Raw genomic sequence first — 14147 nt, forward strand, 5'->3', positions numbered from 1 at the left:
GTGCTGGGGGGGAGTGGCCAGGTGGGAGGAGGGTGGCGGGTACCCAAAAGGAGGGGTCATCTGGGAGCTGAACTCGGGACCTCTCACACCCTGAGCAAGAATCTCAACCCTAAACCAATGAGCTGGGGTATGCAGCTGGCCCCCAGCCCAGGTCCTGTGCCCTACGGCCCCAGGCACCGCACAAGGACAACCCATGCCCACCGCAGGTGGGGGGCAGCTGCCCCAGGGTGCTACCTGGAATAACCTCAGAGAGGCTGTGCCCCTCCTGCCCAGGGCCATCACAGCCCCTGGAAGGGACATTGTGGGGCTCCCTGTGCACCTCTGGCTCCCCCTGTCCTGGCCCCCCAACATCTGTCCCCGCTCCCCCATGGGCGCCCCGTTTTCCTGGGAAGCGGGGAGGTCTCCGGGGTGGCCGGTGCGTCCCTGCACACAAGCTCAGTCCCGCGCTGCTCCCCAGGGCCTGGCGGCAGGGCCCGTCCCCAGAAAGCAGCGCCCGGGACGCGGCGGGCCCGGGGCAGCACTGTGGCCCCAGCAGCCCAGTGCCCGGCACAGGGTGGGGGTGCCCGGGCAGCTGCGCACCCCGGCTCGTTGGTCTAGGGGTATGATTCTCGCTTAGGGTGCGAGAGGTCCCGGGTTCAACTCCCGGACGAGCCCTCCTTTTGGGCACCCCCCGCCGGGCACAGCCCCTGCGGGGACCACGCACAGGCAGCTCTGCCCGGGATCGCGGTGCAGGGTGTGGGCACGGTGATGGCACTGCAGCCGGGGCTCCCACAGCAGCTCGGCTGCCCACCCTGGCACGGCTACACGCAACCCCTGACCCAGGGTCTGTGACCAGAAAAAAATGCCCCTGCTCTGCCCCAGAGCCCCACCACCCCGTGCCGGCCCCGTTGGCAGCCTAGGCACCCGAGGGACACCCAGTGCCTGCAAACCCCCAAAACCGACAGTCAGCAGCTCCGGGGCGGGGGGGGCGGCTGGGGAAGGAAGCAGGGACAGGGATTTTCTGGGAGCGAGGAGAAAGGCGGGTCAGAGGGGGACATGCGCTTTGGGGGATGCCCCATGGAGGAAGAAGGGTGGGGGGTGATGCTGCGAAGCACGGGCCATTTCAACCGCTGTAAGGGCCAGGGAGGTGGTTTGGAGGAAGAAGATCCCCGGACATGGTGGGAAATGGAGATGCTGGGCACTAATGCCCCATGGTGACCTCCGGATGGTGGCTCCATGGACCGGCCACAGCAAGAGGGACCTGCCTGCTCCCAGACTGTGCCAAGGGACACACACAGCCTCAGCTGCCCCCTCCAAGCCCCCAAAGGTGCGTGGGGCACAGAGGCTGGTGGGGGCAGCACCCCGGCTCGTTGGTCTAGGGGTATGATTCTCGCTTTGGGTGCGAGAGGTCCCGGGTTCAACTCCCGGACGAGCCCCCCTGCCTTTTGGGCACCCACCTTCCTTGGCTGGCACGCGGGATCATGGCGTAACCAGGGCATGGTGGGGGCAGCGGTGTCAGCGCTGGGGGGTCAGTGCCGCGTCCTGGCTGGGCACGTCCCTGCGGGCAGGCCTGACCCCCAAGAGCTGGCGGTGAGTTGCTGCAGGGTGAGTGGGCAGGGAGGCGGCACTGGGAACCGCAGAGCAGAGGGGGTGCTGCCAGCAGCAGCGCGTGCCCTGAGGGTCTGTTTCTGGGCTCAGGGCCCTTGAGGCAGAGCAGGGTGAGCAGTGGGCAGCGGTGGGGGGGTCTTGCCCAGGCCCCCAGCCCTGCCCGCGCACAGGGGTTGTACCTCAGCGGGAGAGCGCTTGCTTTGCATCTAAGAGGCCCTGGGTTCAACCCTCAGCGTCTCCATGTCCTTTTTGCCTCCCCAGAGCCCCATCCCTGCCAGCTGCTGGGCTGCGGCTGATTCCCAGCACCTGCAGCCTGTGGAGAAATGTCTGTGGCGCTCTCGCTTCCCTGCCCGAATGTTGGTGTCGGCAGGAGCTGCCGGCTTGGGGAGGCTGCCCGTCCCCACTGAGCCGGGCAGCGTCGCCCCTTCTGTGCCCCGTCCCCGCAGGGGCTGTGCCCTGGCGGTGGGTGCCCAAAAGGGGTGCTCGTCTGGGAGCTGAACCAAGGACTTCTCGCACCCTAAGTGAGAATCATACCCCTAGACCAACGAGCTGGGGTGTTGGTTTGGGGCCCAGTGCGCATCCGGTCTCCCACGGCCCCACGGCCCCAGGCACCGCACAAGGACAACCCATGCCCACTGCAGGTGGGGGGCAGCTGCCCCAGGGTGCTGCCCTCTCCCTCCCCTCTGCGCTCCGGCCATCACCTCCTCCAGCTCCCCCGGGGACCAGGCACAGGGAGATGTGGGGGAGCCCACTTGGCATCCCGGCAAAATGCCACTTCCCCGCCTCTCTCAGGGCAGCAAAACCTGGAATAACCTCAGAGAGGCTGTGCCCCTCCTGCCCAGGGCCATCACAGCCCCTGGAAGGGACATTGTGGGGCTCCCTGTGCACCTCTGGCTCCCCCTGTCCTGGCCCCCCAACATCTGTCCCCGCTCCCCCAAAGCTCAGTCCCGCGCTGCTCCCCAGGGCCTGGCGGCAGGGCCCGTCCCCAGAAAGCAGCGCCCGGGACGCGGCGGGCCCGGGGCAGCACTGTGGCCCCAGCAGCCCAGTGCCCGGCACAGGGTGGGGGTGCCCGGGCAGCTGCGCACCCCGGCTCGTTGGTCTAGGGGTATGATTCTCGCTTAGGGTGCGAGAGGTCCCGGGTTCAACTCCCGGACGAGCCCTCCTTTTGGGCACAGCCCCTGCGGGTCCCCGGTCTGCAACCCCCTGAAACCGACGGTCAGCACCTCTGGGGGCTGGGGAAGGAGGCAGCAACAGGGATTTTCATGGGAGTCATGAGATAAGCCAGGTGAGAGGTTCTTGTAGGGGGATGTAGCTCAGCGGAAGAGCGCTTGCTTTGCATGTAAGAGGCCCTGGGTTCAACCCCCAGCATCTCCAGCTTTTTGCCTTCACAGTCCCACCTCCCTGCCAGCTGCGGGTCTGGCAGAGCCCCCAAAACCCCACAGAAAAGCCCTAGGGCTGCCTGCGGGCTGCTTCCCAACACCTGCAGCCTGCGGGAAATGCCCGTGGCCCTTTTCCCACTCCCGCCCAGGCGCTGCGGGGTGCGGGGTCCAACTGGCGTCCCTTCCCTACGGGGCTTGGCGTGTCTCTTGGGGCAAACGTTGGTGCTGGGGGGGAGTGGCCAGGTGGGAGGAGGGTGGCGGGTACCCAAAAGGAGGGGTCATCTGGGAGCTGAACTCGGGACCTCTCACACCCTGAGCAAGAATCTCAACCCTAAACCAATGAGCTGGGGTATGCAGCTGGCCCCCAGCCCAGGTCCTGTGCCCTACGGCCCCAGGCACCGCACAAGGACAACCCATGCCCACCGCAGGTGGGGGGCAGCTGCCCCAGGGTGCTACCTGGAATAACCTCAGAGAGGCTGTGCCCCTCCTGCCCAGGGCCATCACAGCCCCTGGAAGGGACATTGTGGGGCTCCCTGTGCACCTCTGGCTCCCCCTGTCCTGGCCCCCCAACATCTGTCCCCGCTCCCCCATGGGCGCCCCGTTTTCCTGGGAAGCGGGGAGGTCTCCGGGGTGGCCGGTGCGTCCCTGCACACAAGCTCAGTCCCGCGCTGCTCCCCAGGGCCTGGCGGCAGGGCCCGTCCCCAGAAAGCAGCGCCCGGGACGCGGCGGGCCCGGGGCAGCACTGTGGCCCCAGCAGCCCAGTGCCCGGCACAGGGTGGGGGTGCCCGGGCAGCTGCGCACCCCGGCTCGTTGGTCTAGGGGTATGATTCTCGCTTAGGGTGCGAGAGGTCCCGGGTTCAACTCCCGGACGAGCCCTCCTTTTGGGCACCCCCCGCCGGGCACAGCCCCTGCGGGGACCACGCACAGGCAGCTCTGCCCGGGATCGCGGTGCAGGGTGTGGGCACGGTGATGGCACTGCAGCCGGGGCTCCCACAGCAGCTCGGCTGCCCACCCTGGCACGGCTACACGCAACCCCTGACCCAGGGTCTGTGACCAGAAAAAAATGCCCCTGCTCTGCCCCAGAGCCCCACCACCCCGTGCCGGCCCCGTTGGCAGCCTAGGCACCCGAGGGACACCCAGTGCCTGCAAACCCCCAAAACCGACAGTCAGCAGCTCCGGGGCGGGGGGGGCGGCTGGGGAAGGAAGCAGGGACAGGGATTTTCTGGGAGCGAGGAGAAAGGCGGGTCAGAGGGGGACATGCGCTTTGGGGGATGCCCCATGGAGGAAGAAGGGTGGGGGGTGATGCTGCGAAGCACGGGCCATTTCAACCGCTGTAAGGGCCAGGGAGGTGGTTTGGAGGAAGAAGATCCCCGGACATGGTGGGAAATGGAGATGCTGGGCACTAATGCCCCATGGTGACCTCCGGATGGTGGCTCCATGGACCGGCCACAGCAAGAGGGACCTGCCTGCTCCCAGACTGTGCCAAGGGACACACACAGCCTCAGCTGCCCCCTCCAAGCCCCCAAAGGTGCGTGGGGCACAGAGGCTGGTGGGGGCAGCACCCCGGCTCGTTGGTCTAGGGGTATGATTCTCGCTTTGGGTGCGAGAGGTCCCGGGTTCAACTCCCGGACGAGCCCCCCTGCCTTTTGGGCACCCACCTTCCTTGGCTGGCACGCGGGATCATGGCGTAACCAGGGCATGGTGGGGGCAGCGGTGTCAGCGCTGGGGGGTCAGTGCCGCGTCCTGGCTGGGCACGTCCCTGCGGGCAGGCCTGACCCCCAAGAGCTGGCGGTGAGTTGCTGCAGGGTGAGTGGGCAGGGAGGCGGCACTGGGAACCGCAGAGCAGAGGGGGTGCTGCCAGCAGCAGCGCGTGCCCTGAGGGTCTGTTTCTGGGCTCAGGGCCCTTGAGGCAGAGCAGGGTGAGCAGTGGGCAGCGGTGGGGGGGTCTTGCCCAGGCCCCCAGCCCTGCCCGCGCACAGGGGTTGTACCTCAGCGGGAGAGCGCTTGCTTTGCATCTAAGAGGCCCTGGGTTCAACCCTCAGCGTCTCCATGTCCTTTTTGCCTCCCCAGAGCCCCATCCCTGCCAGCTGCTGGGCTGCGGCTGATTCCCAGCACCTGCAGCCTGTGGAGAAATGTCTGTGGCGCTCTCGCTTCCCTGCCCGAATGTTGGTGTCGGCAGGAGCTGCCGGCTTGGGGAGGCTGCCCGTCCCCACTGAGCCGGGCAGCGTCGCCCCTTCTGTGCCCCGTCCCCGCAGGGGCTGTGCCCTGGCGGTGGGTGCCCAAAAGGGGTGCTCGTCTGGGAGCTGAACCAAGGACTTCTCGCACCCTAAGTGAGAATCATACCCCTAGACCAACGAGCTGGGGTGTTGGTTTGGGGCCCAGTGCGCATCCGGTCTCCCACGGCCCCACGGCCCCAGGCACCGCACAAGGACAACCCATGCCCACTGCAGGTGGGGGGCAGCTGCCCCAGGGTGCTGCCCTCTCCCTCCCCTCTGCGCTCCGGCCATCACCTCCTCCAGCTCCCCCGGGGACCAGGCACAGGGAGATGTGGGGGAGCCCACTTGGCATCCCGGCAAAATGCCACTTCCCCGCCTCTCTCAGGGCAGCAAAACCTGGAATAACCTCAGAGAGGCTGTGCCCCTCCTGCCCAGGGCCATCACAGCCCCTGGAAGGGACATTGTGGGGCTCCCTGTGCACCTCTGGCTCCCCCTGTCCTGGCCCCCCAACATCTGTCCCCGCTCCCCCAAAGCTCAGTCCCGCGCTGCTCCCCAGGGCCTGGCGGCAGGGCCCGTCCCCAGAAAGCAGCGCCCGGGACGCGGCGGGCCCGGGGCAGCACTGTGGCCCCAGCAGCCCAGTGCCCGGCACAGGGTGGGGGTGCCCGGGCAGCTGCGCACCCCGGCTCGTTGGTCTAGGGGTATGATTCTCGCTTAGGGTGCGAGAGGTCCCGGGTTCAACTCCCGGACGAGCCCTCCTTTTGGGCACAGCCCCTGCGGGTCCCCGGTCTGCAACCCCCTGAAACCGACGGTCAGCACCTCTGGGGGCTGGGGAAGGAGGCAGCAACAGGGATTTTCATGGGAGTCATGAGATAAGCCAGGTGAGAGGTTCTTGTAGGGGGATGTAGCTCAGCGGAAGAGCGCTTGCTTTGCATGTAAGAGGCCCTGGGTTCAACCCCCAGCATCTCCAGCTTTTTGCCTTCACAGTCCCACCTCCCTGCCAGCTGCGGGTCTGGCAGAGCCCCCAAAACCCCACAGAAAAGCCCTAGGGCTGCCTGCGGGCTGCTTCCCAGCACCTGCAGCCTGCGGGAAATGCCCGTGGCCCTTTTCCCACTCCCGCCCAGGCGCTGCGGGGTGCGGGGTCCAACTGGCGTCCCTTCCCTACGGGGCGTGGCGTGTCTCTTGGGGCAAACGTTGGTGCTGGGGGGGAGTGGCCAGGTGGGAGGAGGGTGGCGGGTACCCAAAAGGAGGGGTCATCTGGGAGCTGAACTCGGGACCTCTCACACCCTGAGCAAGAATCTCAACCCTAAACCAATGAGCTGGGGTATGCAGCTGGCCCCCAGCCCAGGTCCTGTGCCCCACGGCCCCAGGCACCGCACAAGGACAACCCATGCCCACTGCAGGTGGGGGGCAGCTGCCCCAGGGTGCTGCCCTCTCCCTCCCCTCTGCGCTCCGGCCATCACCTCCTCCAGCTCCCCCGGGGACCAGGCACAGGGAGATGTGGGGGAGCCCACTTGGCATCCCGGCAAAATGCCACTTCCCCGCCTCTCTCAGGGCAGCAAAACCTGGAATAACCTCAGAGAGGCTGTGCCCCTCCTGCCCAGGGCCATCACAGCCCCTGGAAGGGACATTGTGGGGCTCCCTGTGCACCTCTGGCTCCCCCTGTCCTGGCCCCCCAACATCTGTCCCCGCTCCCCCATGGGCGCCCCGTTTTCCTGGGAAGCGGGGAGGTCTCCGGGGTGGCCGGTGCGTCCCTGCACACAAGCTCAGTCCCGCGCTGCTCCCCAGGGCCTGGCGGCAGGGCCCGTCCCCAGAAAGCAGCGCCCGGGACGCGGCGGGCCCGGGGCAGCACTGTGGCCCCAGCAGCCCAGTGCCCGGCACAGGGTGGGGGTGCCCGGGCAGCTGCGCACCCCCGGCTCGTTGGTCTAGGGGTATGATTCTCGCTTAGGGTGCGAGAGGTCCCGGGTTCAACTCCCGGACGAGCCCTCCTTTTGGGCACAGCCCCTGCGGGTCCCCGGTCTGCAACCCCCTGAAACCGACGGTCAGCACCTCTGGGCGCTCTGGGTAGCTCTGCCTGGGGCAGAAGCAGATAGCTGGGAAAGGAAGCGGCCACTGGCAGTTCCAGGGAGCAAGGTGGAGAAACCCTAACATCAGGGTCAGATCAGTTTGGGATGTCCCATGGACAAGAAAGGGGATATTTCCTACTAAGTACCAGTCATTTCCCCCCTTCATAGCCCCACTGACTTTTCAGGGTGGAAAAGCATGGAGATGCTGGGGGTTGAACCCAGGGCCTCTTACATGCGAAGCAAGCGCTCTCCCACTGAGCTACATCCCCATGCCTTGGGGATGCCTAGGAACAGCATGCTGTCCCTGGCACCACAGGGGCATCTCCCTGGGCAGGCATCATGAGTGGCACCATCCAAGCTTGCTAAAACCAGTGTTGATTGAAAGATAAACCCTATGGACACATCATGGGGTGCTGTTTGCAGGCAGCTGGGGGATGGCAGGGCTGACCCTGCTCCGCCAGGTGTGCAGAGAGCAGCAGGGATTCAGTCCCCAGACGAGTGGTTGTCCCAAAAGGAGGGCTCATCTGGGAGTTGAACCCAGGACCTCTCACACCCAAAGCAAGAATCATACGCCTAGACCAATGAGCTGGGGTGCTGCACCCCTTTTGCACCCCCAGCCCCTCTGCCCCCTGCATTTTGGGGTTAGGGATGCAGTGGAGGCTGTGGTTTTCCCTCAGCACACATGTAGCCTGCAGGTGCCAGGAAGCATTCCCAGGTCAGCCGTGCCCACAGGAAGCCCCAGGGCTTTTCTGTGGCTCCTGGGGGCTCTACCAGCCCAGCAGCTGGCAGGGAGGGGGGTCTGGGGAGGCAAAAAGCTGGAGATACTAGGGGTTGAACCCAGGGCCTCTTACATGCAAAGCAAGCAAGCACTCTCCCACTGAGCTACATACCCTCTACACCAGCACCACCTTGCTCCTGGCCCTTGGGGGTCCATCCTGTCCATGGGGACATACCCATGGCACTGACCCCACTGTCCTCCTTATGCCCTGGTTATGTCACAGCCCCATGTGCCACCAGGGAAGGTGGGTGCCCAAAAGCAGGGCTCGTCCGGGAGTTGAACCCGGGACCTCTCGCACCCGAAGCGAGAATCATACCCCTAGACCAACGAGCCAAGGTAGTGATCTTATTCCTGCCCTTGGCCCCTGTGCTCCATCCACCCATGGCCATGGGCACAGGGTCATGGTTCCTGGATGCCTCCATGTCCCATCACCACCTCTCAGTAATTCATTTCATGTGGTCCCCCTCTGATCTCCCCGTCCCCTGCCCCACGGGTGCTGGTATGGCTTTGGTACAAAGGACAGGAGCTGCGAGTGCCAGGTTACTGGGAAATACCCCTGTCCATTCCCTTTTCCCCAGCAGCCCCCAGGAGCTGCCAACGGTGGGGGTCAGCAGGGTGCTGGTGCTGGGGCTCCCATGCGTGCCATGGGGAGCAGGACTGGGAGGAGAGTTCTGAGGCAGACCAGGGGCGATTTTTTTCTGGATGCAGTCTCCGAGGGTAGGGCTGCCTGTAGCTGTGCTGGGGTGGGAAGCTGAGCTGCTGCAGGAGCCCCAGCTGGTGGGGACCCCCCTCCACACAGGACAGCCACAAGGGGAACAGGGCAAAGAGCTGATTTTCAGACAGCCGACCCACAGTGAGCCTCCAATGCTAATCATATCACATTGCAGGAGGTGCCCCTCCCTGGGGCACATCCAAACACGATGAGCTGACCTGGGGGAACCGGGAGGAAGGATCAGCTGCAGGCTGCACAGGCGAGCCTTGGTCCTCTCCCCTGCCCTGTAAATCACAGAGGAGTGGGGAGGAGCGGGCAGGGGGAGTGCTGCATGCCCATGATTTCTAGGTCACATAACCTGCCACAGCTGCCCGGCTCCTTCAGCCCCATGCATCCAGTGCTAACACCAGCCACCTTACACAGCAATAACCAGATCACCCTTCTCTTCTTTGGGAAATGTGCAGACACTAATTCTCAGCAAATGTGAATTAGTCTTGGAATATTTAATCAAACAATTCTTGAGTCTGAAACACAAATCCACAAGTATTTCACTCTCAGGACCTTGTAAACCATTGGAATTTGGGCTCTGCTTTCATTGCATTGATCTCTGTCTCTTCCTGAGGGCTGCCCTCCCCAGGGGGAGAAGCTCAGAGGGGAAGGGTGCTATAGGACAGCCAGGAGTGGTGTCTGGTGATGATTTGGGCTCAGGGTGAGGCACAGTGCTGGCAGAGCCAACAAGGCTGCAGGCTCGCTGGGGTCCAAGCCTTGTGAGCCCTACTCCCACGGGTAGCAAGCACCAGGAGGACCAGACCGGGATACTAGTGCCTTTTGATTTGTGTGCTTCTTCCCCCATGACTCACATGTGTGGCTGGCCTGTTATTTCCCTGCTTTATGGGATTTCCAGCCCTGGGGAAGAACTGGAGCCCTTGCCAGAGCCATCGCCTGTCTGGATCCCCAGGCTGGCACAGCACCCTTGCATGGCAGGGAGGGCACCCCAAGAAACTGCAGCAAGTCCCTGCCCTGCAGTCAGTCCGTGGGTGCCTGGGGTGGGATGTCCTCTCAATGGTGCCCTCTCCTCCCTCTTATCCCAGCCATGCAAACACTTTCTTTCCCCTTCCTACAGCCTAAGAGCAGGCATCCTCTGTGTTTTAGTGGGAAATAGCATTGCAATGCTTTGGTGGGTGAGGAAGGAGATTTCTATTGGCAAAAAAGTCCCATCTCAGTCTGCCACACCTGCAGGCTTCCAGCTCCAGGGGCCCTGTCTCCAGCTGGCTGGCTCCAGGATGCATGTCCCCAAGGGTTCTGGCCAGGAGTCTTTGCCCTGGCAAGGAGGATGAGGGACGCTGCCTATTGAGGCCAGCTGGGACTCCTGGCGTTGCCCTCAGCTTGGTGCGCACGTGCTGGGGTGGGATATGTCTTTTGCAGCCCAGCAAGGGTGCTGGCAGTGGATCTGTCTCTTCATCCTGTCCCACTGCTGTGAGTCACCAGGATTTTTGTCCTCTCATCTGAATGTGCAGAGAAACCACAGATAGATGTGCTGGGGCTGTGTAGACCCAGAAATCATCCAGCCACCACCAATCCCTCCATCCCTATCACAAGCTCTATGCTGCCTGGGGATTCCACTCCTGATGGTCCTGCTCGCTTGCTACTCACACCAGTCTTCCCTTTTCCATGAAAACTCTCTATGCTTCTCCATCTGTTCCAACTGAAACCATGACTTCATCTCTCCTCCCTACCTCCTCCATCCCCAGGGGGGCAAAGTACCCACCACTGTACTAAATGCTCACTGGCTGCTTCTGTTGGCTTCCCCAAGCAAGCAAATGTGGAGAAACCTGAGCAAGACTGTTTGCTACATGTGGTGGTGCAGGCTGGGGTGTTACACGCACCCCAAAGAGTTGAGCAACACCTCCATGGATGTGACCCTGCACTGGGGAGCTACCACTATCACCTTCCCAGGACCTGTTGATCTGGAGTACCCCACCGTTATTCGTGCAATGTAATTTCTGCTGGTGTGGTTGACTTCAGCAAAGCAAAGGATAGAAGAAAGGAAAGGAAGGGAAATAGGGCTCTCCTCAAAGCAATGACTACTGCTGGAGGAGGATGCTGAGTGACAGCAGGGAGAAGGTTTCGTCCAAGGACATGAGCAGGTGAGGGAAGATGGGAGGTGAGCAGAAGGCATGAAACTCAACAGATGCAGGCATGGCCAAAGGGTTGCTTTTGGGGTAAGCTCCAGGCTTTTCTGAGAAATGTTTCTGCTGCTGCTGTTGAAAGCCATAAGTAGGCAATGCCGGGATGAAACCCCAGGACCCAGCTATTTCCCTCCATGAGTATCCTTCAACCCACTAAGCATTATTTTTCATCTCAGTCTTGGTATGTAGTTCTCTGTTTATCACCAGGGCCTTTAGCTGCACTGTCTTTGCAGGAACCTGTATTTTAGGGCCTGATCAGCAGGTCTGTGGGGTCCCGCCCTGGGCAAGCAGTGGCTGTGGGGGGATACATGGCAGAGTGAATTCAGGATGGCTCTTGAGCTGGGAGCCAAGACAGCATGGCTGCCAGCCAGGAGTCACAGCACCCATGGGAGACAGGTTGCCCTGTCCCTTAGGATGGGGATGCCTGCAGGGCACTGAGGTCCTCATTCCCTGACTCTGTCTGCACTAAAGCATCACAATTTTCAAGTCAAATCAAGGACCTGTGTGGATTTTAGTCTCCTCTGAGAAGCTGGCTCTTCAGAAAAAAAAGTCTGTATAACCTCAACAGTGGTGTCATTCAGTGAAAAGCCACATAAAAATATCGTTATTCTGTCCCCCTGCTCCATCCTGGACTGTCCTATGCAGCAGACTGGTGGAAGACAGTTGCACCAGCCCCAGATGCCTACAGCTTTCTGATGAAGCTTTTGCTGGAAATCCAATGCTTTTGCTCATTGCAGTGTTCAGGAGAATTTTGCATCCCATCTCCATGGACAATTTCTGGAACTGGGATAAAAATATCTGAGCAGTCCTTGGAAGAGGGATATGAAACCACATCTCCCAATGCTCTGACTGCTGAGCAATTGCCATGTAAATTTTCTCCAAGTTAGGAGTGCCTCTGTAAAGATCTCCTGAGCAATAAAACCAGTTGAGCTTGGTCAAAGGCTTTTGAAGACCAACATGCTTACAAGCTCAGCATAATCCCTCAATATAAACACTCATAAACTTTATGCAAATTCACACACTACCACAATGCTTAGGGTATGAAAGAAGATTTAAACAATACCTATGGAGGACTTAGTCACACTCTTATTCCACCTTCCATCAGCTGAAAAGGTTCTGCTTGATGATACATGGCATCTTAAAAAGAGACTTTACTCAATGCCTGGCATCTTCTTCCAGAGATACCTGCATCCCCTCCCTGTAAAACAATTGTTGTCCAATTCTCTAACGTGTTCAACTAAATTCTTGGGTCCTAGTCTTTGGGAAGAGCTCATTGTGGAGCTCACTGTGCTGTGGCTGGGCCCAGGGATGGGGTTATCCTTGTCCTCCTCTAACTGACCAGCTCACAGGCATGGGACTTGCAGGTCTCTCCACTCAGCAGCAGAGCAAAGCTCCCTGCTGAGCACTGGTCTGGTTTTTGCTCTTGCCTCTGTATCTGGAGCACACAGGGGAATTATAGTTTTCTCTTCATGTCCTTATTATTATGTTTATCTATCTTTCCTGATGCCATTACCATAGGTCTGAGTGTCCATCACACTTGGTGTCTATGAGAAATATTAGGATGCCTCTCCCCGTGACACCTCTGATCAGTCAGTGTCCAGTCACAGGTCTCAGCAAATTTGGGCTCCTGAATGTCTGTGTGCCCAGAGGAAACCTGGGTAATCCTGCACCACATTTTAGATCACAGGCAGCCCTCTTTTTTTGACAGGGCCAGGGATGCTACAGTGGGCATGGGCTGCTGGACAAGGTGCACCTGTATCTAGGGTGGGATGCCATCCCCTGAGCTGTCATGCTGAGCTAGCATGGGGACAGAGGTATATTCAGCTCATGTTATTCTTAAGGCTCATGTCCTGGTTTTGGCTGGGATAGAGTTAATTGTCTTCCTAGTAGCAGGCATAGTGCTGTGTTTTGGATTTAGAATGAGAAGAATGTTGATAACACACTGATGTTTTAGTTGTTGCCAAGTACTGCTTATGCTAGTCAAGGACTTTTCAGCTTCCCATGCTCTGCCAGGTGCACAAGAAACTGGGACGGGGCACAGCCAGAATAGTTGATCCAAACTGACCAAAGGGCTATTCCATACCATGTGACGTCATGCTCAGTATATAAACTGGGGGGGTTTGGCCGGGGAGCAGCAATCGCTGCTCGGGAACTGTCTGGGTATCGGTTGGTGGGTGGTGAGCAATTGCATTGTACATCACTTACTTTGTATATTATTATTATTGTTGTTGTTGTTATTATTATTATTATTATTATTATTATTATTATTATTATTATTATTATGTTGTTGTTGTTGTTGTTGTTGTTGTTGTTGTTGTTGTTGTTGTTGTTGTTACTATTATCATTACTATTTTACTTTATTTCAATTATTAAACTGTTCTGATCTCAACCCAGGAGTGTTTCTCACTCTTAGTCCTCTGATTCTCTCCCCCATCCCACTGGGGCAGGGGGAGTGAGCGAGCGGCTGCGTGGTGCTTAGTTGCTGGCTGGGGCTAAACCATGACAGCTCACTAGAGGCAAATGTCACACCTGTACATAGGCATGTCTATGCGAGCATGCAGCAGCACAGAACTAAATGTTTCTGCTACTTCGTTAAGAAATACAGCCAGATGCAGACACATCATATGCCTCACTGGCATCTGGGCTATCTAGGTTTGAGTGAGTACATACTTATTTGTATAAGGCCCCTTTTGCCACATGCTGTTGTAAAGAGTAAGAATGAAGACCCTAGTGCTTGAGGTCTGATTTTTCCCTGGTATATCTTAGGAATTTTTTACTTTTCATCGTCACCCATAAAACATTGGGTGAGCTGGGCATAGGATGACCATCCAAAGGAGCATCTCCCAAGAAGTCCACTTCTGCCTTTTTTCCCTGACCCCACATCCATCCTCCTTAGCTCACCCCAAAAATTGCTGCAAAGTGCAGGGTAAATGCCATTATGAAATGTCAAACCTTCGTGTTCCCACCTCCTCAAAGGAACAGGCAACAAGCTGCTCCTGTGGGAAGTCCTCCCTAAGCAGGCACTTGCTATGGGGCAGCAGGAGAGGTTTCCAAGCTGAGAAAGTTGCCTTCAGGCTGGTCACAGCAAACCACACACTTACTTCAGCCCAGTGCAGAGCTGAGCAGCAGAAACTCTCATTTCAGACAAAAAAGAAACATCCCCCCCAGCAACAAGTTGCCTTCAGAGCAGGTTACCCCTCCAGACCAGAGGCACAAGGAACAC

General features: G+C 59.8%; 11 non-coding genes across 11 annotated transcripts; 9 read left to right on the forward strand and 2 right to left on the reverse strand.

Annotated features, from left to right (window-relative positions):
• The first annotated feature begins 582 nt into the window (after positions 1–582).
• Positions 583–654, forward strand: TRNAP-AGG (transfer RNA proline (anticodon AGG)). Its single transcript has one exon. It is a non-coding gene; the product is annotated as a tRNA-Pro (tRNA).
• Positions 655–1343: 689 nt separating this feature from the next.
• On the forward strand, positions 1344–1415 carry TRNAP-UGG (transfer RNA proline (anticodon UGG)). The gene has a single exon. It is a non-coding gene; the product is annotated as a tRNA-Pro (tRNA).
• Positions 1416–2675: 1260 nt separating this feature from the next.
• Positions 2676–2747, forward strand: TRNAP-AGG (transfer RNA proline (anticodon AGG)). Its single transcript has one exon. It is a non-coding gene; the product is annotated as a tRNA-Pro (tRNA).
• A 142-nt stretch (positions 2748–2889) lies between these two features.
• On the forward strand, positions 2890–2961 carry TRNAA-UGC (transfer RNA alanine (anticodon UGC)). Its single transcript has one exon. It is a non-coding gene; the product is annotated as a tRNA-Ala (tRNA).
• An 809-nt stretch (positions 2962–3770) lies between these two features.
• Positions 3771–3842, forward strand: TRNAP-AGG (transfer RNA proline (anticodon AGG)). Its single transcript has one exon. It is a non-coding gene; the product is annotated as a tRNA-Pro (tRNA).
• Positions 3843–4531: 689 nt separating this feature from the next.
• TRNAP-UGG (transfer RNA proline (anticodon UGG)) lies at positions 4532–4603 on the forward strand. The gene has a single exon. It is a non-coding gene; the product is annotated as a tRNA-Pro (tRNA).
• Positions 4604–5863: 1260 nt separating this feature from the next.
• On the forward strand, positions 5864–5935 carry TRNAP-AGG (transfer RNA proline (anticodon AGG)). Its single transcript has one exon. It is a non-coding gene; the product is annotated as a tRNA-Pro (tRNA).
• A 142-nt stretch (positions 5936–6077) lies between these two features.
• TRNAA-UGC (transfer RNA alanine (anticodon UGC)) lies at positions 6078–6149 on the forward strand. Its single transcript has one exon. It is a non-coding gene; the product is annotated as a tRNA-Ala (tRNA).
• A 944-nt stretch (positions 6150–7093) lies between these two features.
• TRNAP-AGG (transfer RNA proline (anticodon AGG)) lies at positions 7094–7165 on the forward strand. Its single transcript has one exon. It is a non-coding gene; the product is annotated as a tRNA-Pro (tRNA).
• A 277-nt stretch (positions 7166–7442) lies between these two features.
• TRNAA-CGC (transfer RNA alanine (anticodon CGC)) lies at positions 7443–7514 on the reverse strand. Its single transcript has one exon. It is a non-coding gene; the product is annotated as a tRNA-Ala (tRNA).
• A 770-nt stretch (positions 7515–8284) lies between these two features.
• TRNAP-CGG (transfer RNA proline (anticodon CGG)) lies at positions 8285–8356 on the reverse strand. Its single transcript has one exon. It is a non-coding gene; the product is annotated as a tRNA-Pro (tRNA).
• Positions 8357–14147: the final 5791 nt, after the last annotated feature.

This window comes from Pelecanus crispus, chromosome 5 (assembly GCF_030463565.1).
Source record: "Pelecanus crispus isolate bPelCri1 chromosome 5, bPelCri1.pri, whole genome shotgun sequence".
In the NCBI taxonomy this organism is placed as follows: Eukaryota; Metazoa; Chordata; class Aves; order Pelecaniformes; family Pelecanidae; genus Pelecanus; species Pelecanus crispus.